This window comes from Triticum dicoccoides, chromosome 7A (genome assembly GCF_002162155.2).
Source record: "Triticum dicoccoides isolate Atlit2015 ecotype Zavitan chromosome 7A, WEW_v2.0, whole genome shotgun sequence".
Taxonomy (NCBI): Eukaryota; Viridiplantae; Streptophyta; class Magnoliopsida; order Poales; family Poaceae; genus Triticum; species Triticum dicoccoides.
This window is the reverse complement of record NC_041392.1, coordinates 178,763,901-178,788,988: the sequence shown is the minus strand read 5'-3', so window position 1 is coordinate 178,788,988 and position 25,088 is coordinate 178,763,901. Positions and strand designations below refer to the sequence as shown.

General features: G+C 46.3%; 1 pseudogene; it reads left to right on the top strand.

Annotated features, from left to right (window-relative positions):
• The first annotated feature begins 5,759 nt into the window (after nt 1-5,759).
• On the top strand, nt 5,760-9,422 carry LOC119333355 (annotated as a pseudogene).
• The last annotated feature ends 15,666 nt before the right edge of the window (nt 9,423-25,088 follow it).

Sequence of the window (25,088 nt, the reverse complement as noted above, 5' to 3'; positions counted from 1 at the left end):
ACACACGATCCCACCAAGAAGATTACTTCTGTTCTTGAACTACTATTCTAGATGACTGCTATTTTCCTGGAGAAGAACAGATATGTGGCTTGGTCTAGAAAACTTTACACCACAACAATGCAGAATTTACTTGTCGCATCAAGAAGGCGCCAAAAGCATGTCTACTGAACTCCTGAATCCTGATGCATACATGCATCATTGTTGCCAAATAGCTCATGTGTACTTGTTGTCTGAATTTTGCAACTGCTGCAAATTTCGTTCGATACAATTGGTGCCAGTATCAAATCAAACTTCATGTCACATTGCCAAAAATAAATACTTGGCAACAATGGTGCTTACTTCATTGAATATCTGAATCCACATATTCGTTGACATAAATCTGCTGAATAACGAGGGAACTACAAGGCCTGGTACATCATCTGAATTCACACTACATAACTTCATTCAAATTCAACTCAATTACAATGGGAAAAGTTCGCAACATTCACAGGTGTTGCTGTTCCTCCTCTTCCTCTGCACCTTCAGCATCATCCGCAGCTTCTTGGTTTCCTCCTGAAGATAAATCCTGAGTGCACATTTTGATACACTGGGAAATGGAAAGATTAGCTCCGCTCTGTAATATGCTTTGTAGATCCTGGAGCGACCGATTCTTTTTCATCTTTATATGCAAGTTCTTGACCTCCTTTTAGCATAGCTTGCAACGTCAAGATGATGTAGACACAAAGCAGTTCTGTTTCTGGTTGTCTGACTTGTAGCAGCTCTGAACTTCAGGGTTAATATTGATGTTTCTTACCCTAAATAGCACTTGCCATCGGCAGTAAAACGAACAATACCAGTTAAAAAGATAGTATTATCATCTTGAATGGTCAGAACTTGGCCAGCGACACCATCCATCTTTTGCCTCCATTTGACCATCACCAGTCATTGGTCTCCAATTCTCAAGGCAAAACTTCCAGCAAGACATTCAGAATACTAGCCATCACGGTCAGTGTGATGCTACTGACCGCGAATGGGAGGTGATGAACAACACGGTCAAGGTTCAGAGCCTAGCACAATGCTCTATAGGAGAATTTTAGTTTGTGGCAAGATCGCCTAGTATGCAGGTCAGCTCAGGAGAAGATCCATTTGGAGTTTTGGGCCATAACAGCCATGCAAATATTCACTTTGGGCTTATAAAGCCAGCCAGGTGCCTACTTAGAGACCACCAACAGCCATGGTGATAATACCGGATCAAGGTATACAAATCTGCACCCTCAAACTGTATGTAGCTCGAATATATACAGTGAAGTCACAGCAGTTACTTGGTACACTACACTGAGAATATGATCTATCACGTTGATTCTTAGATTAGTTGAACACAAATCCGTGCCCCATAGAATGCAGCAGGACGATGATAATTATGTTTAAACAGAAGTTTCAAGTTCCTTTCGTATAAATTAGTACTCCTTTTGTTCCCTTTTATAAGACGTTTTAAACATTTCAGACACGCCCAAAACAGTTCAAAGCGGACTGGCTAAAACGCATTAAAAAAGAACGGAGGGAGTAGGATGCATGCATATTGATTGATTACAAAAAACTACAGATATAAATTTTTTTGAAGGAAATGACAAAACCATAGATGCATATTTCTGAATCATAGGTATTAGAAGGGGAAGAATGACATGGGGACTACTGAAATTCATATACCAAGATTAACACACAACGCGTTTTAGCTATGCCTGGGCCGACTACGACTCGGATTCGAATTGCTTCCCGCCACTTTTCTCTCTCCCGCGTCTCTTCTTTCTTGCCTGCTCCGTTTCCCCAATTCCCGATCTAGCTCACCTCGCCCTCCCATCAGCATCCCTCGATCCATCTGACCTCGCCCTCCCTCGATCGTTGCTCTCGCGATTCCACGGCCAACCATGGGCGGCACCACGGTGCTCCCGCCGTCTCTGCTCCCGCGCCGTAGCGCCGCCGCTGGCGACCTCCACTCCTGCTCCTCCCGCGTGCGCGTGAATCCCGCCTTGATGGCGAATCCCGCCGCTGCCAAGAGGCCGAAGCGGCCCATGTCCGTGTGCGACGGGCAGCCGCCGGCGAAGCGCGTACGCGGTGCCTGCTCCGGAGGCGAGCTCCATGTCGCGGTGGCCGCCAACATCAAGAACAGCAAGCTTCCATGTCCCAGCAACGGCAAGGATCCGAAGAATCTCCACTCCTCTGTGATCAAGAACCAGGTCGCCCAATCTCCGGCGAGCTCGACGCAATCGAAGCCGCCGATCAGCATACGCCAAGTGATCGAGAACGCTCGCCTCGCCATGGATTGGGCGCACCCTGCCTCCGAAGAAGAGGCCAGCCGTCGGCGGGACATCGAGCATAGCAGAGCGGAGGCCCGGCGAAAGGTGGAGCAGATGGTGGACACGGTGCAGTTCAACGACCCCTGGATCCATCACTCCGACGTGACCAAGTCCCCTGAGGAGCTGCTCCAAGCAAGACAGCAAGCTTGGCGTTATCAAGCTCACCGCATCGAGATGGCTCGTCGACGGGACTTTGCTCAAGCGATGCAAATCCACAGATGTGTGGTCAAGTGATCGAAGCAGAGGAAGCAGAGTCAGCAAAGGTTGCAAGTGTGTAGGAGTATTTCACTGGCATGCTTTTGAGTAGTGCGAGTGAATTTGGCCATCAATTAGTGTGCATTATGATCACAATTGATCAATTAATGCAAGGGATTTGTTCCATGTAAAAGCATTGGATCAGTCTGTTGTAGTATGTTTTATGTAAAAGCATTGGATGTGATGATCCCACCAAGAAGATCACTTCTGTGCTTGAACTACTACTCCAGATAACTTCTGTTGTAGTATGTCTGCTTGCTGAACTTCTGAGCCTGATGCAGAATTTACTTGTCGCATCAGGAAGACGCCAAAAAGCCTGTTTCATTCAGACAATTGGTGTATATGCTATTTTCCTGGAGAAGAACAGATATGTTGTCTGAATTTCATATTCATTGGCATGGATCCAGTGAGGTAAGGGAATTATATCATCTGAATTTAGCTTCATTCAAAATCAAGTCAATCACAATGAGAAACGTTGGCAACATACACATGTATTGCAATTCTTCCTCCTCTGTAGGAATCTTGTGGTCAGGCCTACTTTTAGCATAGCTTGCAACGTCAAGATGATGTAGACACAGAACAACACGGTCGAGGTTCAGAGCCTAGCACAATGCTCTAGGAGAATTTTAGCTTGTGGCAAGATCGTCTAGTATGCAGGTCAGCTCGGGAGATCCATTTGGAGTTTTGGACCATAACAGCCATGCAAATATTCACTTTGGGCTTATAAAGCCAGCCAGGTGCCTACTTAGAGACCACCAAGAGCCATGGTCATAATACCGGATCAAGGTATACAAATCTGCACCCTCGAATACATACAGTGAAGTCACATCAGTTACTTGGTAGACTACAAACTGAGAATATGATCTATCCTGTTAATTCTTAGATTAGTTGAACACAAATCTGTGCCCCAAAGAATGCAGCAGGACGATGATAATTATGTTTAAACAGAAGTTTCAGGTTCCTTGCATATAAATTAGTACTTCTTTGTTCCCTTTTGTAAGACGTTTTACACATTTCAGACACGCCCAAAGCGGCTAAAATGTCTTATAAAAAAGAACGGAGGGAGTAGAATGCATGCATATTGATCACAACACACTACAGATAGAATTTTTTGAAGGAAATGTCAAAACCATATATGCATATTTCTGAATCATAATGAATATAAGGGGAAGAAGGACATGTGGACTACTGAAATTCATACCAAGATTAACAACAACAAAAAACACACCACAATTTCCACGTTTTGGTCAAACATATAGGTGCTCAGATCAAAATGTCAAAAAGGGATCAACCGACGAAGAAAACCACCATTTTTTAAAAGGATACAATTATTTCCTGTAAACAGTACTACAAAAACAAACACCAAACGAGTTTCAAACTTACTTATGAACAGCGGCGATGAGCCCGTTATCCAAAATAAAACCAACCATGACGTCAACACCGTTCCTTTGTCACCAGGAACCCGATATCTCCACTCTCTCCAACTATGGTGTAAATCTAAATGTAACTTGGATGCACTTCTCTTTTATTCTCTTAAGTTTCAGGTGTAGCTAGGAACAAAATTCATCACCTCAGACCTCAGTGCTGGGGGAGAATCATTAATCCAAACTGAAGCAGTCCAATCCCACAAATACCTTGCACCATCTGCTATGGATCATGTACATAAGTTGTATAAATTGGATAAAGTATAAATATCAATTCTCCACAGATATTGAACTGTCCAATTTATGGTCACTGCAATGAAATTAACTTGCTAAGACTAAGAAAATGCCTTGCAAAGAAATTATTCAATGTGATGACCCACCCAAGACATTCTTTTCAGCGGTCTTCTTTCAAGGTCATGCGTTGAGAAATCACTGAATGTGCTCCAACCTCCAAGGAAAAGAATCACTGAATGTGCTAATGAAACATTTCTAATACCTAATATGAAGAGGAAGGTAGTCTATTAGAGCTATTCGAAAAATTAATACAATATCTCCTAGCAATGTTGGTAACTTGTATAAATCACAATAACATTTTTCCAACTGCAGTTCGTTCACTCTCCCTGCTGAATATTTCTTTTGTGAACTATTCCAAGTGACTGAATTTCAGGAGAGGAACAGATATGTGTGCTCTACTCCCTCGAGAAAAATTTACACCTCAACAATGCAGAATTTATTTGTCGCATCAAGAAGGCGCCAAAAAGCACGTTTCCTGAATCCTGATGCATACATGGATCATTGTTACCAACAGCTCATGTGTACAGGCAATTACACTGATCCAAACATCTGAATTTTGCAACTGCTGCAAATTTTGTTCAGTACAATTGCTGTAGATGCAGACCACTTTCATTTAATTAACATGGATGCACTGAGTTAACATATTCAGTACAATTGCCGCAACTCATGTGTACTTGCCAAATTTGGCAACTGCTGCAAATTTAGTTCCATACAAATGGTGCCGGTATCAAATCAAACCACATGTCACGTCGCAGAGAAAAAATACATACTTGACGACGATGGTGTTTACTTCACTGAATATCTGAATGTACATATTCACTGGATTAGAAGGGAATTTACAATGCCTGATACATAATCTGAATTCACAGTAACAACTTCAATCAATTACAACGGGAAATGGTGGCAACATTCACAGGTGTTGCAGTTCTTCCTCTTCCTCTGCACCTTCAAGTGTCATCCGCAGCTTCTCAGCTCCCTTCCTCATGCAGAGAAATCAGGAGTGCCCATTTTGACACTCTCGGAAATGACATGACCAAGGAGGAGAATAATCAATACTTCAAAGTGGCAGAGAGGAGAAGAATCAATACTTGAACAAAAGAGAAAGGGCTTACCCATGATTTTTATCCATTGCATTTTGCCATGATCAATACTTCAAAACTTCCAGCAAGGCATTCAGAATACGAGCCATCGCGGTCAGTGTGTCACCGTGGACGCGCAACACATCCTGGCCCTGGCCGGACGGATTCACGCGTCTGCCGGTGTGTCCATGTGGAACTCGGATTCCTGACGCGTTTCCTTGATCCGAATTGGAGTGGAGCTCGCCTTGCACATCATCAGAACTTATATAAGCGTACTACATCCACTACAGAATTCATCGCTTTCCTTGATCGCCAAACCTTCTGCCTACCCCGCGAGACAAGAGCACCACCGAGCTCGCGTTCGCCGCCACGCCATGGCCGCGCCCACGCAGAGCAGCCCGCTCCGCCGATGGAAGCGTTTCTTCCGCGCCTTCGACTCTGTGGATGCCGCCATCAAGCCCTCCGACCCTGACCACTCACGCGGCGAGCTCCGGCGCGCCAGGGTCGACATCGTGGAGCAGCTCTGCGACGCCGCGGACGACGATCAGGCGGAGCGCCTCTGCAAGATTCTCGACGACCACATGGCGGAGTCCCTTGAGACGCTGCGACTGGTTCCGGTGATGCCCGACCTGTTGGTTTCCACGGACCTCGGCAAGTCCGTCTGCGCGCTGCGCAGGCACGAGTCGGAGCGCGTCCGCGTCCTGGCCAGAGGCCTCGTGAGCGGGTGGAGGGCGTCGATGCAGGACGAGCTCACCAAGGTCAGAGACGCCCTGCACAAGCTTGACAACATCAACATGCCGCAGACAAAGGAGATCGCCGTCGATCAGCAGCAGCAACATGTCTCCGTCGATTCTGGCATCGTCGTGAAGACCGTGGGAATCAGCAAGAAGGCGTCCCCCGCGGGTGACCGTGCTGGGCTCTGCTCCGAGGAGAAGATGGAAGCCGCGAAACGCAAGCTCTGCCAAGGTTACCAAGAAGCAGAGGACGCCAAACGGCTGCGAAGGACACAGTTGGTGCAGGCGCCCAAGATGATGCAGCCAATCAGGAGGTGCAGCAGCTCCATGGTGAAGAAAACCTTCTCGATCAGGACGCAGCTTCACATGGCTTAGGGCTCTAGCTCAAACAGTTGGAACATTCAGTACTGCAGTTGTAACTAGCATGACTGTAATGCAGTTGCTTGCCTGTCTGTTATGTACATGATCGAAGGAAGTTGATGAATTGAAAGTGAGTTTCGGTCTTACAAATCTACCGACATGTTCAAAGAACTTGGGAAGAAATTGCTCGTCGTGTTGGGAAAGATGTGTTAGCCTTAAAGGTGAAACAACTGCTGGCCATGCTGGGTTGTTTTACAGAGGGAGTAGTATAATACTGTAACACAGTTGGAGTATGACTGAAGAATTTAGCATGCAATGGAATTAGCCAAACCCTTTCTGACAGAGCTTCTTCTGTAGTGGTATCCTCCTGCTCTTCTTTGCCTCTCCTACCAGTTCCTGTTACACCAACAAGATTGCTTCTGTGCTCGAACTGTTCCAAGTGACTGTTGTTGTTCAGGAGAAAAATAAGATATGCGCGCTCCCTCTAGAAAAAGTTTACATCGAATTTATTTGTCGCATCAGGAGGGCACCAAAAAGCTCATGTGCACTTGCTCTCTGAATTTTGCAACTGCTGCAAATTTCGTTCAATACAATTGGTGCCAATATCAGGCCAATTTCATGTCACATTGCAGAGAGAATAAATACTTACAACAATGGTGTTTACTCCATGGAATTCACATATTTATTGACATAGATCCACTGGATTACAAGGGGAGTACAATGCCTGATGCATCATCTGAATTCACAGTACTATACAACCTCATTCAAAATCAACTCAATTACAGAAAACCGTTGACAGCATTCACAGGTGTTGCAGTTTCTTCTCTGCCTCTGTAATTCTGAGGAAACCGAGAGCAACAGCAACACTAACAAAGCCAACTAGAGGCGTGCTGAGCAGAGAACCTAAACAGCATCAATCAACCCAACCGAGCATCAACGTGGCGCAACCCGGTGGTGCGGAGTAGAGCAAGAGAGCAGCAGTAGCAGCACAGGGGAGCAAGTTAAACGTACAAGTGTTGCTGCTGCTGCTGTTGTTTTCTTCCCGAAATGGCACTTACCGATGGTGACTTGTTCTGCAAAGTGTGATGTGCTCTATTTCTGGGCTTGTAACTGGCGAGTCGTCTCAACATGAGTAATCAATGAACCAAGGTTCCCTAAACTAATCCCGTTCTATGACAGGCACGTTGACCTGGAGCTACTCTCTAAAGAATTTACCTGCTCCCCGACACCTCACGGTCTGTCGTTACCAACACGCGTAACGAAATGGTCAGAGTTTGTTTTTCTACATTACTTGTGTTTTAGTGCAAGCCACAACAGCTTTGAAGGACCCATATTGTTTCTATCTGCATCAATGGCCCATCATTTGCCATGCTTGACCTCTCACATAACAAATTCAGTGGCAATATTTCTCCAGGGTTTGGCAGTTGCTCCATGCTGAGAGTGCTAAAGGTTGGCCACAACAACCTTACCGGGCCTCTCCCTGATGGACTATTCAATGCTACCTCACTGGAGCACCTCTCTTTGGCCAACAATGGTTTGCAAGGTGTTCTTGATGGTTCCAGCATAGTCAAATTAAGCCGTCTGACTGTCCTTGATCTTGGATCAACTGGTCTCAGTGGCAAGATTCCAGAATCTGTCGGTCAGCTAAGAAGATTGGAGGAACTCTATTTGGACAACAACAATATGTCTGGTGAGCTGCCATCGGCACTAGATAACTGCTCAAATCTCAGATACATTACCATCAGAAACAACAGCTTTATCGGGGATCTTAGCACAGTCAATTTCACCATGCTGGATCTGAGGATAGCTGATTTTTCAATGAACCTCTTCACCGGTCCAATTCCTGAAAGTATCTACTCATGCAGCAATCTAGTTGCGCTGCGGCTGGCTTACAACAACTTTCATGGCCACTTCTCACCAATAATAGGCAATCTCAGGTCCCTCTCCTTCTTTTCAATTACCAACAACTCTTTTAAAAATATCACAAACGCACTTCAAATGCTCAAGAGCTGCAAGAACCTCACCTCCCTGCTTATCGGAACCAACTTCAAGGGTGAAACCATACCACAGGATGAAACAATTGATGGTTTTGAGAATCTTCAGGTACTGACCATAGATGCTTGCCCATTGGTTGGGAAAATTCCTCTTTGGATATCAAAGCTTGCAAAATTGAAGATGATAGATTTATCAGTAAACTAACTCAGTGGAGCAATACCATCCTGGATTGATGAACTGGCCTTCCTATTCTACCTAGACATATCAAGCAACAACTTTACAGGGAATATAGAAGTTGCATTGACAAAGTTGCCGATGCTACTATCAGAGGAAAATGTTGCCAAGTTGGACCCGAAGTTCCTTGAGTTGCCTGTATTTTGGACACCATCACGTCAATACCAGATGGTCAGTGCTTTTCCTAGAATATTGCGTCTAGACAACAATAATTTCACTGGTATAATTCCCCCGGAGATTGGTCAGCTAAAATTGCTCGACGGCCTCAATTTCAGCTCCAATAGCTTAACTGGTGAAATACCACAAGAAATCTGCAACCTCACAAACCTGCAAATGCTTGATCTGTCGGATAACCAGCCTACAGGTGCAATACCATCTGCACTGAATGATTTGCACTTCCTTTCTACATTTGATGTTTCCAACAACAGGCTAGAAGGACCAGTTCCAACTGGAGGACAGTTTCATACATTCTCAAATTCCAGCTACAGTGGGAATCCAAAGCTATGTGGACCCATGCTCAACCTCGATTGCACCTCCACGGCAACAGATCAAACCTCCGCCTCACAGCGGCATAGCTTGCGCTTTGCACTGGTCACTGGAATCACCTCGGGAGGACTCATTGCTCTTGCATTGCTTGCGTGTTTCCTTATTGCACGGTTAGTATACTATGACCACACTGAAAATGTAGTTCCCCTTCGAAGCAGGCGGCGATGAAGACGTTTAAGTTACTCAACGGACACGGTGCTGAAGATCTGATACGTTGAACAGTGTGCTTTTCTTCCCTCTTGTACTGGATGTGACTTAGCTCTGTATTGCTTCACGTCGTTCCCAATTCTGCTCTGCGATGCAAAAATCGCATGAGGTTAGATGTGTAGACCTCGATCGATGTAGGGTGTAATGTACTTTCTAGCACTGTCAGTATGTTTATAAAAATTTAACCAATTTCCTTACCCATATCACTGCCAGTATATGAAGTAGTAGTATTTACTACGTAAATGTGACTCTACGCATTTCATCATTGTTCTGAAGTAGCCGGTCGTCAACGCTTTCCACAGAAATCGACCAAAGAACAGTATAGGAGGATCACGTACACGATGTCAGAAGATTGAGCTCGAACTTACGATTCGGACGGAAGCGGGTCGTTCTGAATTCCCACCACAGAGCCGCTCGCCGGTGTTGCCCGCTTCGGTCGCCGGAGATGCGAAAGCCCCGCTCATGCGCGAGGGGGAGCTCGTGGGGGAAACCGCCGCTACGCTTTGCTGTGCACAGTACCGAGGCGGCGGCGCGAAGCCGGCCGGATAGAAGGAGTGGCGAGGGCTCGACGGGTAGACGGAGCACGCACGCCGTACCCGAGCGGTGGCATCTCTGTCGGCCGCCGCGGACGGGGAATCTCGCCGTATGTCGCCTGTGAGCGACCTGGCGCGCACGGCGCACCCCCGTCGCGCTGGGCGTTCGTATGGGCAGGCCCATTTTTCTTTTTTCCTTTCGTTTTTTCTTTCTTTTTCTTTTTTCGTCTTTTCGTTTTTCTTATTTTATTTATAAAAAATCGAAATTTCTTTTCAAATCTGCGCAAAAATTTTTATTCATAAAATTCAAAAAAAAATATTCATCAATGTAAAAAAATGTTCATCGAATTCAATTTTTTGTTCATCGGATTTAAAAAATGTTCATCAAAATTCATAGTTTGTTCATCAAATTTTTAAAAAAATCATCAAATTTTAAATTTCCTCATCAGTTTCAGAAAATTTCATTAAATTCAAAAACAATTCACTGGATGCAAAATCTGTTCATCTTTTTTTTTCAAAAAAATGTTCTTGAATACCAATTTTGTTCATCAAGTTAAAAAATCTTCATCGAGTTCATTTTTTTCATTAAAAAAATTCATTATTAAAAAATTCTCATAAAAAATTTTGTTCATTAAAATTAAAAAATATTCATTCTTTTGAAATCACGAACATTTTTTAATTCAGGAACTACTTTTGATAATTCGATTTTTTAAAAAAATTTAGAATCTTTAATAATCCCGAATTATTTTAACATAGAAAAAACAGGGGGCGTCCTGCCCTGCAAATGGGCCGGCCCAAACTCCCTGGCATGCACCGCGCCATATAGGAGACCCCACCGCGGACGTGCGGCTGGGAGAGGGAAATGGGCCATGAGGGATTGCCATGTTGTTGGACAAAGGAGACCGAGACATGCGATTTTCTGTAACCGATTCGATGCTGGAGGCCCAGAAGGGGCAGGACTTTCTAAACCTGGAACGGCGAAACCACTGGCAGCATTATTTCTTCTTATGAGCTTTTGCACGTTATGAAGAAAAAAAGGCACAAAAACACAGATCTTTGCACTCTAAAGTTAAATATATGATGAAAGCTTACATGATTGAATATGTCTATTTCAGGCAATCATGAAAAAATGGGCTTTTCACAGTAGTGGATATTTGTGGTTATGGGCATGCTAAGCTCAATTTCCTTTTCATTCATGTTCAATGAAAAAGAGACTAGAAAATTTTAAACCATCTAGAGGAATCCGGCAGGGAGATGCTCTCTCACCCTATATTTTCTTGTTGGAAGCAAATGTTTGGTGTTATGAACTTGGCTCAGTCGGTGACACCAGTGAATCACCTACTTTTTTTGCAGATGATAACATGTTGTTTCTTTAAAGCAAGCAGGGGGAAGGGGCGCACCTTTTGGATGCCTATTGTAATGCTTCCCGTCAGAGGATAAATCGTGATAAATTATCCTTCCGAGCACTCTCTTGATCTTGTGCAAATCTCCTCCTCTTCTCTCCTACAGGGTTGGATATTGTCTTCATAATAGTGGTCCACTAAGGATCGATACCATCAGCTAGGTAGTATCCTTTGTTGTAGTTGTGGCCGTTGATGTTAACATTCATCGGCGGGAAGTTGCCTTCAGCAAGCCTTGCACACACCGGTGAGTGTTGAGGCACTTTGTTATCATTATGCAATCCGGCCATGCCATAGAAAGAGTTCCAGATCCAGAGATCTTGTCAGGCCACGGCCTCAAGTATGACAGTGCAAGCCTTGACATGGCCCCTATACTTCCCTTGCCAAGCAGAAAAGCAGTTCTTCCACTCCCAGTGCATACAGTCTATGCTGCCAAGCATCCCCGGTAAGCCCCTACTGGCATTCATCGCCAACAAGCGGGTTATATCTTCAACATTTGGCTCTCTCAAGTACTCAGGGCCAAACACTGCAATCACAACCTTGCATAACTTGTACATGGAGTCTCGGCACGTAGACTCGCTCATACGGACGTACTCATCAATGAGATCACCGGGCACTCCGTATGCAAGCATCCGGATAGCCGCAATGCATTTCTGCTAAGAGCAGTGAAGGAAATATGCCCTAGAGGCAATAATAAAGTTGTTATTTATATTTCCTTATATCATGATAAATTTTTATTATTTATGCTAGAATTATATTAACCGGAAACTTAGTACATGTGTGAATACATAGACAAACAAATTGTCACTAGTATGCCTCTACTTGACTAGCTCGTTAATCAAAGATGGTTAAGTTTCCTAGCCATGGACAAAGAGTTGTCATTTGATAAACGGGATCACATCATTAGAGAATGATGTGATTGACTTGGCCCATCCGTTAGCTTAGCACGATGATCGTTTAGTTTGTTGCTATTGCTTTCTCCATAACTTATACATGTTCCTATGACTATGAGATCATGCAACTCCCGAATACCGGAGGAACACTTTTTGTGCTACCAAACATCACAACGTAACTGGGTGATTATAAAGGTGCTCTACAGGTGTCTCCGATGGTATTTGTTGAGTTGGCATAGATCGAGATTAGGATTTGTCACTCCGTCTATCGGAGAGGTATCTCTGGGCCCTCTCGGTAATGTACATCACTATGAGCCCTGCAAGCAATGTGACTAATGAGTTAGTTGCGGGATGATGCATTACGGAACGAGTAAAGAGACTTGCCGGTAACGAGATTGAACTAGGTATTGAGATACCGATGATCGAATCTCGGGCAAGTAACACACCGATGACAAAGGGAACAACATATGTTGTTATGTGGTTCGACCGATAAAGATCTCCGTAGAATATGTAGGAGCCAATATGGGCATCCAGGTTCTGCTATTGGTTATTGACCAGAGAGGTGTCTCGGTCATGTCTACATAGTTCTCGAACCCGTAGGGTCCGCACGCTTAACGTTCGTTGACGATATAGTACTATATGAGTTATGTATGTTGGTGACCGAATGTTGTTCGGAGTCCCGGATAAGATCACGGACATGACGAGGAACTCCGAAATGGTCCAGAGATAAAGATTGATATATGGGATAATAGTGTTTGGTCTCCGGAAGGGTTCCGGAATTCACCGGAAGGGGTTCCGGATGTTTCCTGAAATGTTTGGGTACGAGAGCACTTTATTTGGGCAAAAGGGGAAAGCCCACAAGGTTTTTGCAAAGAGCAAAAGGAAGTTTTGCGGAGTCCAGGGGTCAGACGCCAGGGTCCCTGGCATCTGGGTCCAGACGCCGGGATCCCTGGCGTCTGGTCCTGGAGTCCGAGAAGGACTCTTGCCTTTCGAATGAAACTGACTTTGTGTAGGCTTTTACTCCAAGTTTCGACCCCAAGGCTCAACATATAAATAGAGGGGTTGGGCTAGCACCCAAGACACATCAAGAAACACCAAGCCATGTGCCGGCAACCCCGTCCCCTCTACTTTATCCTCTGTCATAGTTTTCGTAGTGCTTAGGCGAAGCCCTGCGAAGATTGTTCTTCACCAACACTGTCACCACGCCGTCGTGCTGCCGAAACTCACCTACTACTCCGCCCGTCTTGCTGGACCAAGAAGGCGAGGATGTCATCGAGCTGAACGTGTGCTGAACGCGGAGGTGCCGTACGTTCGGTACTTGATCAGGACGGATCGTGAAGGTGTACGACTACATCAACCGCGTTGATAAAACGGTTCCGCTTTCGGTCTACGAGGGTACGTAGACACACTCTCCCCTCTCGTTGCTATGCATCACCATGATAGATCTTGTGTGTGCGTAGGAAAATTTTGAAATTACTGCATTCCCCAACAGTGGCATCCGAGCCAGGTCTATGCGTAGATGTTATATGCACAAGTAGAACGCAAAGGAGTTGTGGGTGTGGGTATATACATATTGCCTGCCGTCACTAGTTGATTCTTGATTCAGCGGCATTGTTGGATGAAGCGGCCCAGACCGACATTACCCGTATGCTTACGCGAGACTGGTTCTACCGACGTGCTTCGTACACAGGTGGCTAGAGGGTGTCTGTTTCTCCAGCTTTAGTTTAATCAGATTCATTGAACATGGTTCTTTCTGAAGATCAAAAAGCAATCACTATACCGCGTTGTGGTTTTTGATGCGTAGGTAAGAACGATTCTTGCTCAGCCCATAGCAGCCACGTAAAACTTGCAACAACAAAGTAGAGGACTGATAACCCACAAGTATAGGGGATCACAACAGTTTTCGAGGGTAGAGTATTCAACCCAAATTTATTGATTCGACACAAGGGGAGCCAAAGAATATTCTCAAGTATTAGCAGCTGAGTTGTCAATTCAACCGCACCTGGAAACCTAATATCTGCAGCAAAGTATTTAGTAGAAAAGTAATATGATAGTAGTGGTAACGATAGCAAAAGTAATGGTAGCAAAAGTAATGTTTTTGGTATTTTGTAGTGATGGTAACAATAGCAACGGAAAAGTAAATAAGTGAAGAACAATATATGGAAAGCTCGTAGGCAATGGATCGGCGATAGAGAATTATGCCGGATGCGGTTCATCATGTAACAGTCATAACCTAGGGTGACACAGAACCAGCTCCAATTCATCAATGTAATGTAGGCATGTATTCCGAATATAGTCATACATGCTTATGGAAAAGAACTTGCATGACATCTTTTGTCCTACTCTCCCGTGGCAGCGGGGTCCTAGCGGAAACTAAGGGATATTAAGGCCTCCTTTTAATAGAGTACCGGACCAAAGCATTAACACATAGTGAATACATGAACTCCTCAAACTATGGTCATCACCGGGAGTGGTCCCGATTATTGTCACTTCGGGGTTGCCGGATCATAACACATAGTAGGTGACTATAGACTTGCAAGATAGGATCAAGAACTCACATATATTCATGAAAACATAATAGGTTCAGATCTGAAATCATGGCACTCGGGCCCCAGTGACAAACATTAAGCATAGCAAAGTCATAGCAACATCAATCTCAGAACATAGTGGATACTAGGGATCAAACCCTAACAAAACTATCTCAATTACATGATAAATCTCATCCAACCCATCACCGTCCAGCAAGCCTACGATGGAATTACTCACGCACGGCGGTGAGCATCATGAAATTGGTGATGGAGGATGGTTGATGATGACGATGGCGACGGATTCCCTTCTCCGGAGCCCCGAACGGACTCCACATCAGCCCTCCCGAGAGGTTTTAGGGCTTGGCGGCGGCTCCGTATCATAAAACGCGATGAATCCTTCTTCTCTATTTTTTTCTCCCCAAAAGCAAATATATAGAGTTGGAGTTGAGGTCGGAGGAGCTCCAGTGGGCCCACGAGGTAGGGGGGCGTGCCCCACCCTCGTGGCTAGGGTGTGGGCCCCCTGGTCTTCATCTTTTGTAAGGATTTTTTATTATTTCCAAAAAGACGTCCCGTGAAGTTTCAGGTCATTCCGAGAACTTTTGTTTCTGCACATAAATTACACCATGGAAATTTTGCTGAAGACAGCGTCAGTCCAGGTTAGTTTCATTCAAATCATGCAAGTTAGAGTCCAAAACAAGGGCAAAAGTGTTTGGAAAAGTAGATATGACGGAGACGTATCAACTCCCCCAAGCTTAAACCTTTGCTTGTCCTCAAGCAATTCAGTTGACAAACTGAAAGTGATAAAGAAAAACTTTTACAAACTCGGTTTGCTCTTGTTGTTGTAAATATGTAAAGCCAACATTCAAGTTTTCAGCAAAATTTATAAACTAACCATATTCACAATAACGCTTAGGTCTAATGTTTACTCATATCAATTGCATAATCAACTAGAAAGCAATAATAATAAATCTCGGAGGACAACACTTTCTCAAAACAATCATAATATGATATAACAAGATGCACTACAAAAAAAGACACATCCGTGACATTTTGGGCCGAACGAAATTTTTTTCTGTCATACATATGACACTTCTCTGACGATAATTGTGACAAAACCCGGTATCATCATAGATGTGGTGGGCTCCTACTTCTATGACAAAAAATCATGACAGAAAATGGGCTTTTCGTCCTGGGCGGGCCGGAGACGCAGCTGTATGACATTCTTTGGGCCGTCCATGACGGAAAAAACCATGGTAGCAGCGAGGGCGAGGAAAATTTCGGGGAGTTCCCGGTTATGGTGGGAGGTCGGGGGCCGAGCGATGCGCGTTTCTCTCGTACACGTACGCGTGTGTGTGCGAGGTGTTGGCTCTAACTGAACCCGAGCGATTGCACTGCAGGCTACGCGTTACTGAACCTGAGTGATCGGTCGATGGCTGTTAACTGAACCCGATCGAGCGATTCCTTCGCTACTGCTGCTAACTGAAGCCGATCGATTGGATGAATAGTGAGCGTTGCGGGAGGGGGGTTGGATGAACAGTGAGCGGTGGCGTTGCCTCTGGATGAACAGGACCCCGTGGTGTGGAGGGCTGGATGAATAGTAGATGGTGGAGGGGTGCCTATGGAGGGGTGGTTGAACAGGACCACGTGGTGTGGAGGGCTGGATGAACAGTAGCCGGTGGAGTAGCGCGCGGTGGAGGCTGGATGAACAGGAGCCCGTGGAGGCTGGAGGAGGTCGACGGTAGCCCGTGGAGGCTAGAGGAGGTCGACGGTGGAGATTAACAGTATCCCATGGAGTCCCGTTTTGCGGTACGCCACACCCCTCCCGATGAACAGGACCCTCGTTTCGACCGTAGGAGGTCCGTTTCGTCCGTTTTGCGGTACGCCACACCCCTCCCGATCAACAGGACCCCCGTTTCGACCGTAGGAGGTCCATTTCCTCCGTTTTGTGGTACACCACACCCCTCCCGATCAACAGGACCCCCGTTTCGACTGTAGGAGGTCCATTTCCTCCGTTCTACGGTATGTCAGGCCTCATTTCCATCGCCTGTTCCGTACAAGCCCTCCCGATGAACACGACCACGCATTCTGTTCCGACCCAGCCGGTTGGCTCCCATGCGTTCCGTTGCCTCCCGATGAACACGACGCATTCCATTGTCTCCCGATGAACACGACGCATTCCGTTGCCTCCCCATGAACACGACGCATTTCGTTGCCTTGCCATGAACATGACGACGATGCTGTTTCTCCGTTCCGACCCATCCATGTACACGAGCCCTGGCCGTACGTATGCGCGAGTAGGCGTTCGAGACCCTGCCCGTATGTACACATACTTGGCCGTATTTTCTTTCTTGCACCCTGGCCGCTGTACGTACGTGTACATGCTACGTGCGCGCCTCTACTACGACATGTGCGCGCCTCTACTATGACACGTGCGCGCCTCTACATCGACCAGTATGTACGTACACGTTCGCGACCAGAATGACAACGCTACATACGCTTCGACTAGGTGGGTCCCGACTGTCAGGCACTTCCTTGCCTGCGAAGATGTAGTTGGTGGGTCCCAGCAGTCAGGGGGGCGAATCATTTTTTTGCCCGGACACACTTCCTTGTGTGCAAAGGTGTAGCTGCTGGGTCCCAGCAGTCAGGGGGACGAATCGTTTTTTTGCCCGGACGCACTTCCTTGCGTGCGAAGGTGTAGCTGGTGGGTCCCAGCAGTCAGGGGGTGAATCGTTTTTTTTCGGACGCACTTCCTTGCGTGCGAAGATGTAGCTGGTGGGTCCCAGCAGTCAGGGGGCGAATCGTTTTTTTCCCGGACGCACTTCCTTGCGTGGGAAGATGTAGCTCATGGGTCCCAGCAGTCAGGGGGCGAATCATTTTTTTTGCGAAATACGGTGGCCTGTCCGCTGGGTCCCCGTTGTCAGGTGGAGGAATAATTATTTTGCGCGTAATAAGGAGGCACTTCCTTGCGGCTGTCGTGGACCGAGATGTCAGCCTCTTCATGTACAGTCCACGTCCGATGGAAGTCGTTCCTTGACCACGTTGACCACGCCGCGCCGAGACACCAGGGCGGTGGACGATGGCGAGGCGTAGGAAGGGGACGACGTGGAGCCGGGGAAGACGCGGCAGTGGATGCACATGCGGAGAGGAGTACGAGGGTTCACTGGTTTGGCTGCGCTGCCGTCGCCGCAGAATAACAGGGGGTGTGGGTGAGTGGAGGGATGGCCTGGCCAGCGGTGGGAGTAGTAGGGGGCAGTGAGGCCTCCGCGGCAGCACAGCCGGCCACGGGAGGCAGGAGAAGGCGGCACGACCGGCGCTGCTTTGGGCGGCTGGAGCAAGAAGACCAGAGGTTGAAGAAGCACGACGGCCGTTGGATGGACATCCTACGGTCACTGCAGCTAGAATCGTTTATATTGACTAAGTTGACAAAGCCCTTGGTACTCAACTTAGTAGGCCCATAGGCCAGCTTCCAAAACGATGCGCCCCAGATGTCAGGGGGAGGAATCATTTTTTGGGTGGGTGAAGCTAGAATATCCGAGATTGAAGAAGAAGCACGGCATCCGTTGGATGGACATCCAACGGCCACTGCTACTAGAACCATGTGTTGACTATAAGTTGACAAAGCCTTGCATACGCGTCAACTCTGTTTTTTTAGGGGACGCATCAACTTAGTAAGGCCAGAAGTGTGTGGCAGAGAACTTATAGCCCATTTGAGATTTGTAAGAATGTGTAGCCCATTTTTGAATTCTAATGGAATTTACTACAACCCATTTATAGTTTGTTAAAATTACAGCCCATTTCAACCAACCGTTCAAAACAGAATTCAATAAAATTTCCCACATTTTGATGGGATCCGAAATATTTTTATCCCGAAATTTCTAGTCAGATTAAATATAATTTCAATACAAATTTATATTATGTAAAAATCCAACGAAACATTGCGCTCGCAAAAATTAATGAAATTAAAAATTTCAATATCCAAAAATAATATTTTATAAAGTAATCACGTGTTTGGTGCATTTTTATAGTTACTGCCCAGTTTTTATAATTACATCTCATTTATTATTTCTTAAAGCCCATTTTCTTGTTAAGCCTAATGCATCCCTCCTAGGAAAGATTTGCAGCCCAGCGGGGCGGAGAATAACAACTTGACCTTGCCTGGGTATTCCTAAAAAAAAGTATAGCCAGGCTAGCCATTTTCAGCTTGAGAAAAATTAATATCTGAGCTGGATATCTGGCCTGCGCTAGACGGGCCACAGCCCACCCAGTTAATACCTGCAGCGATATTTTCGTTGTTGTTCAGAGGAGAAAAATTAATATCTGGTCTAAACATCGAAAAACTCTGCAGTGCTCACATCTCAAAAACACAAATACTGCTCGAGCTGCTTGGTCCCAGCTGTCGGCCGCTTCTTGTGCAATTCTCTCGTTTATTGACTACTACTACATAGGTTGACAATGGTGTGGGACCGTGATGTCAGGAAACCAGGAGGAAGCAAAATAAATTATAGTTATATATATATATATATATATATAATAAGGAGGCACTTGCGTACGTGAGGCTATGGACCTAGTGGGTCCCCATTGTCATCCTCTCCAAGTAAAATCATCTCCTCGCCCGCGCGCGCTTTCCGCCCGAAACAGTCAGCGCCGCCCTCCCCGCTTCCTGGTGCAGGCGATTGCTCCGCCATCAAACGACACAAGTGCCGTCCGTCCGTCCATCTGCCGCCCACATTAATGATACGCAGTTGCCGAGGCGGCTACTCCGGTGCCACACGCCCGTCCCTCCGCCCGCCCACCATTGCTATATAAATTGCTGCGCCGGCCATAGCCACAGTCATCCGCATCCGTTTCCTTTCTCCTATCCACACCACTACTACCCACCATGGCTTCCTCGTGCTCCAGCGCTTTTCGGGACGAGCGGACGACGGACCACAAGGAGATGGCAGCCATTGCTGCCGATCGGCTGGCCGGCAAGCAGCCGGAGGACGACAACGTCCCAATGGAGAACATGGTAGTCGATGATCCGGTGCCAACCCCCTCCTCCGCACCATCATCGCCGGTGCATTGCACCATGACCATCGGCGAGGACCATGCCCAATATATGGACAGGGTGAGGCAGATGCGTGAGGAGCAGTTCCGGGAGGCGCAGGCCGACGCCGCCTACAACCACCATCTCCTCGAGGAGCACCTGCAGGCGGAGGAGCAGATCGCCGCGGAGCGGGCGGAGCAGGAGGCGCTGCTCGACTCATACTGCTCCGCCCGCAAGGGCCGCCTCAAGCGTTGGCGGTACCGCATGCAGGTGGCAGAGGCTGCGGCCGCCTACAAAGAGGCTAGCAAAGAGGGCGATGAAGCGGGCGAGGCGCTGTTTGGCGAGACCGAGGACGAGGCAGAGGACAATGCTGGCTCCGACGAGTCCCCACTCCGCTGGCGTCGGCGAGGCCCCGCGGCGCCAACAACGAGGCAGAGGACACCACCGGCTCCGCCGAGGCCCCGCCCCGCCAACAGCGAGGCAGAGGACACCGCCGGCTCCGCCGAGGCCCCGCCCCGCCAACAACGAGGCAGAGGACATCGCCGACTCCGCCGAGGCACCGCCCCGCTGCCAATGAGGCCGCGCCACACAGAAAACGAGGAAGAGTAGAACACGGTAGGTCGCCGCCGCTCGGGTCCAAGTAAGGCCACCGTTGCTACCCTCCAGTTGAAGCCAACCTAGGCGGGTTGACCATTGACGGCCGGTTAGCTTCTTGGCGGCGACGTGGAGTCGGAGAGCTGCACTGGAGAAGAACACTGCTTCTACTTAACTGCTGGTACAATAGGCTGACTGACATGTGGGCCCAACAGGCCACATGTCAGTTACGCAACTGCACCTGCAGTTAAGTCACCGAAGCTTCTGTTCGGCTCAGCAGGACACATGTGGGTAGCTTCGGTTAATTAATTATACCTCCAACGCACCCCTTTTTAGTTGAAGAATGTATGAAATGTAATGAAATCCAGCATGTTTATATGAAATCCGACCGTGTATGAATGAATTTATTTCGATTAGTTCGAATTCCTGTATCACTGGCATTGCGTGAACATGCAAAACAATACGTACAAGCATTATTCCCAGGGTGATCACCTCGTTTGCAGCAGTTTCACATGTACTCCCTCCGGTCCTTTCTAGTCTGCATACAAGTTTTGTCTGCAGTCAAAGTATCTCTACTTTGACCAATCTTATACAAAAAAGCATGCACTTTCACAATGTGCAAAGTAAAAAGGAACAGAAGGAGTACAAAGAGTTTGAGCAGCTTTTTAGCGTTTCTGTACATTGCAATCAAACACACAGGCCTGGCAATTCATAGAGAACATTCAAAACAATCGATGATTATGCATCTGAACGACTCACATGTCAGAGGCAATATTTACTTCACAACTAAAGAATAAAGAAAAAAATGATCGACACTACTGACAGCAAAGGGCGTCCCATTCGAAAATATCAAACGCATGTCTTGCTAAAATCAATGAGAAAAATTTGACAAGGTTGTCCCATTCCAAAATATCAAATGCCTTTGATTGTGGAATGGGAAGGGTTTGCCATCAGTTTGGACACTGACATGGCACCTCGTGCTAAATAAACCAGTTGTTCTTTTTGTGCAGTTCCACCAAAATCAACCAAATTCACGCGTAGCTTGTATGATTTCGCCCTTATATGTTGCAACGCCTTGAACTTATCGACACCTCCTTTCTTGTGGTGGAAATGAATGATTCGATGTATTCATGAACATTTTGTGCAGTTCCCATTGAAATCAAGCTGAGCACCCCTGTTTGCACAAATTCAAAAAAGTGATTAGTATAAAGCAAACTGTACTATGAATTGACAGTTTCAACAGGCACATACATGGTCCATGTAGAGCACACTTTTAGAAAAATGGAACTCACCAGAAAGAATCCTAGAATAACATTGTACTCGCGCATCACAGCAAAAAGATGGAGATTTGTCAGTCCTTCTAAGCTGAAGTTAGTTTGGTCTTGTGGGGAGTAATGTAACCATCCTTCAACTGCTCCTTCTGATGAGAAGATATACAGGGCTTCTTCATCCTGGCATAATCGGAACTAGTCACTTCACGTACTCCATATTCTTCTTCAGAGGAAGATGATCCTGTAGTGCAAAGACAAGAGGACTATGCTAGCATCCCTGTTTGCTTGAAAAAAAAGGAAAGGAAATATTTAAAACAGCACAGATGAAGCACTTCTCAAGGACAACACCACTTTTTCATGACAGTATCTAAACAGTAGCACAACACCAATAGAGATTACAAAGCTCAATCATATGGATGAAATCAGTGGGCGAGTACCAACCTTTGTCAGGAGGCTTATTGTGTAGAGCATACAGATGAAGCACTTCTCCGGAACCATCTGTTGCTATCTACGATGGTGGCCATGCTTACTATATACTCCTCGATTAGTTTAATGTTTCCAACATCTTCTTGTGCAGTTCCACTAAAATATATGGTATCTTCAAAGAAGATCCTGTTTGCACAAGTTGAGATAATTACATATTACATTAAGAGTGGCATCAAATGAGTGGCAAAACAATTGCTCGTTCCAGCCATAGCAATAAATTAAGATGCAAAACTATATCATTACTTGTGGCATCACAGTTCTAGTGCTTCATTACAGCAACGGGAGTTGATTTTTTTTTCTTCCGCTTGTTCTTCCCCTTCATCACTTGGTTCAATAACAAACAAGCTTCACCTTCAATGTAAGATTTGGCATGTCAATTAGGGAGCACAAGTATAGTACTAAACTTAATTTTCTGATGAAAGTGGCAAAATATAGGCCAGCAGTTGTGAAATATCCTTATCTTACCTCAATGGGATATTACGGTGCACATACAGATTGGAAGTGTTGTCTCCATTTGTGCAGTTCATTAAAATCAAGCAACATTATCGTACAAGTAGCACAACATATGAAAGCACACTGCAGAATCATGTGAAAGAAGGCTAGTACTGACCTCTCATGATGCGGAGTTCAAACACCTCACAAGAAGAAGATCTGAACCAAATTCGCCTTAACGGATAGGAAGTAAGATCTCCTCTTATGCAGTTCTACTAAGATCAAGCAATCAAGCAACGTTGTCGGTGTGACATTTTGGTTGAACTGCACAAAACACTCTTAAAACAAAAGTGTTTTGTGCAGTGCAACAAAACGTCACAATGGCAACGAGGTGAAGTAGATAACCCTGTTTACACAGAGGTGCAAAGCAAACAATTAGTGGTCAATAATGGTGGATGACACAGAAGCCAACAAAAAGAAGCATCTACCTTATCTAAATGGGAAAGAAAGCAAGACAGTAGCATTTCTCAAACGGTGGCATTGATTAATATTAACATAGAGATTATATTAACAATAAAATTCATTAAACATGTAATTTTCTTTTAACTGTGGCATTGCATCAATTTTCCAGCGGCATTATTAGAGGGTGTTTGTTTACAGGGACATTTTGGTGTAGGGACTAAAAAACTCAGTGTCAGTCCCATCTAAACCAAACAGGAGGGACTTTTAGGGACTAAAAGTGGGCATTTGGGACTAAAGAAAGAAGACCCCGAGGGAGTCTTTTTGGGACTTTTTCCAACAGTTGCCCCTGCCACGCATCGCACCTTGTCTCTATTAGTTCATTACTAGGGGTAACATGGTCTTTTAGCATGTCATTTAATAACCTCTAGTCCATGTTTAGTCCCTGGAACCAAGCAGGTAGGGACTAGGGAGTTTTTAACCAAACAAGGCCTTAGATTAACAATAGCTAATGAGTTGCACGGGACAGTGGACGCACCAGCACCATGTGCATCTACCGATGTGCTGTGGTCATGCACAGTCTGTTGCAACAAAGAACAAACAACCAAGGAGCATATTTGTGTTGGTCCCAGTTTTGTTATCTTTAGACACCTTTCCCTATGTGAGCACAGCAAATCTAGTCCTGCTCAAACTCTACAGCCTTGTCCCTTCCTTTCCTTTTTGAACTAGTACTTTCGCCCTTCCTTTCCTCTTTGAACCACGTCCTAGATTTATGCGATACAACTTTCCCCACTACTTTCCTCCATTCCTTTCCTCTTTGAACCACATCCTAGATTCATGCTATACAACTTTCCCCCTTCATTTCCTCTTTGAACCACGTCCTAGATTCATGCTATATACAACTTTTCCCACTACTTTCCCCCACTCCTTTCCTCTTTGAACCACGTCCTAGATTCATGGTATACATGCAGCTAGAGCAATGCATGTGGAGTAAGTAAATTATACCTTAAGGTTCTTGGGGCGTGGTTCGGTGGGCGACGGGACGACGGCGAAGAAGAAGGGGTCAGAGGCCCTCCCGCGCCGCCGCTGGGTGGAAAGTGAACAGCTACGCCGGTAGTCCCTCGCCAATGACGACATCGTTAAGCCTCCTTCCCTTCTCGGTGGACGGATCCTGTCGGCGCTTTGAGCAGCAGTGAGGGGAGAGAGAGGCCAACGAAGTCTTGTTTAGATCTGGAGAGGGCGAGAGAGTGTGAAGAGCAACTACGAGGGCGAGAGAGTGTGAAGAGAGCAACTACAAGCGCTGAGGCTCCAGCGTGTATATATATACTGGAGAGAGAGTGTGAAGCGTGCAAACCCTAGAAAACATTTTGACCAGTCAAAGAATCCTCCTGGCACAAATTATGCTCAAGTGTAGTTATCGAACCTGAGACCTCAAGTTAGAAGGTGCAACGGGACCAAGGTGCGTGCGTGTGTGTGTGCATGTGTGTGTGTGTGTTTAACAACATGTGTGTGTTAGAGAGAGCGACAGATCGACCTACTCCTATAGAGAGATGTTGTGTAGTGTACGATTTTAGCCGCGAGAGTTGGTGCATCCTCTTGTTTCCGGGCATGTCCGGTAGGGACATGCGGACAACTGCCACGCCCGCTCCTGACCAGCCTGGCCCACCCAAAGCCCCTTCATCGCCCGCGCGCGCTTCCCGCCTGAAACGGTCAGCACCGCTCCAAAGAATCGGTGCCGCATTCATGCCCGGGCAGAGTGGATGCGACCTCTCACTGGCGCAAGAGTGATGGTTACTGCTGGGTCTATGTGATTTGACGGCTCATTGGTCTTTATTACTGAGGTGGTAGGACTGCTGGATGTCCCACGCTTTCGGCGAAAGGAGGTACTACTACTAGATTACAATTTTCTCCATTCTTACAGCGCAGGCGTGCAAGAGCAGTGAAAACACGCAGGCTCAGTGATTACATGGCCCACCTCACACTATCACTGTGCGACACCTAACTC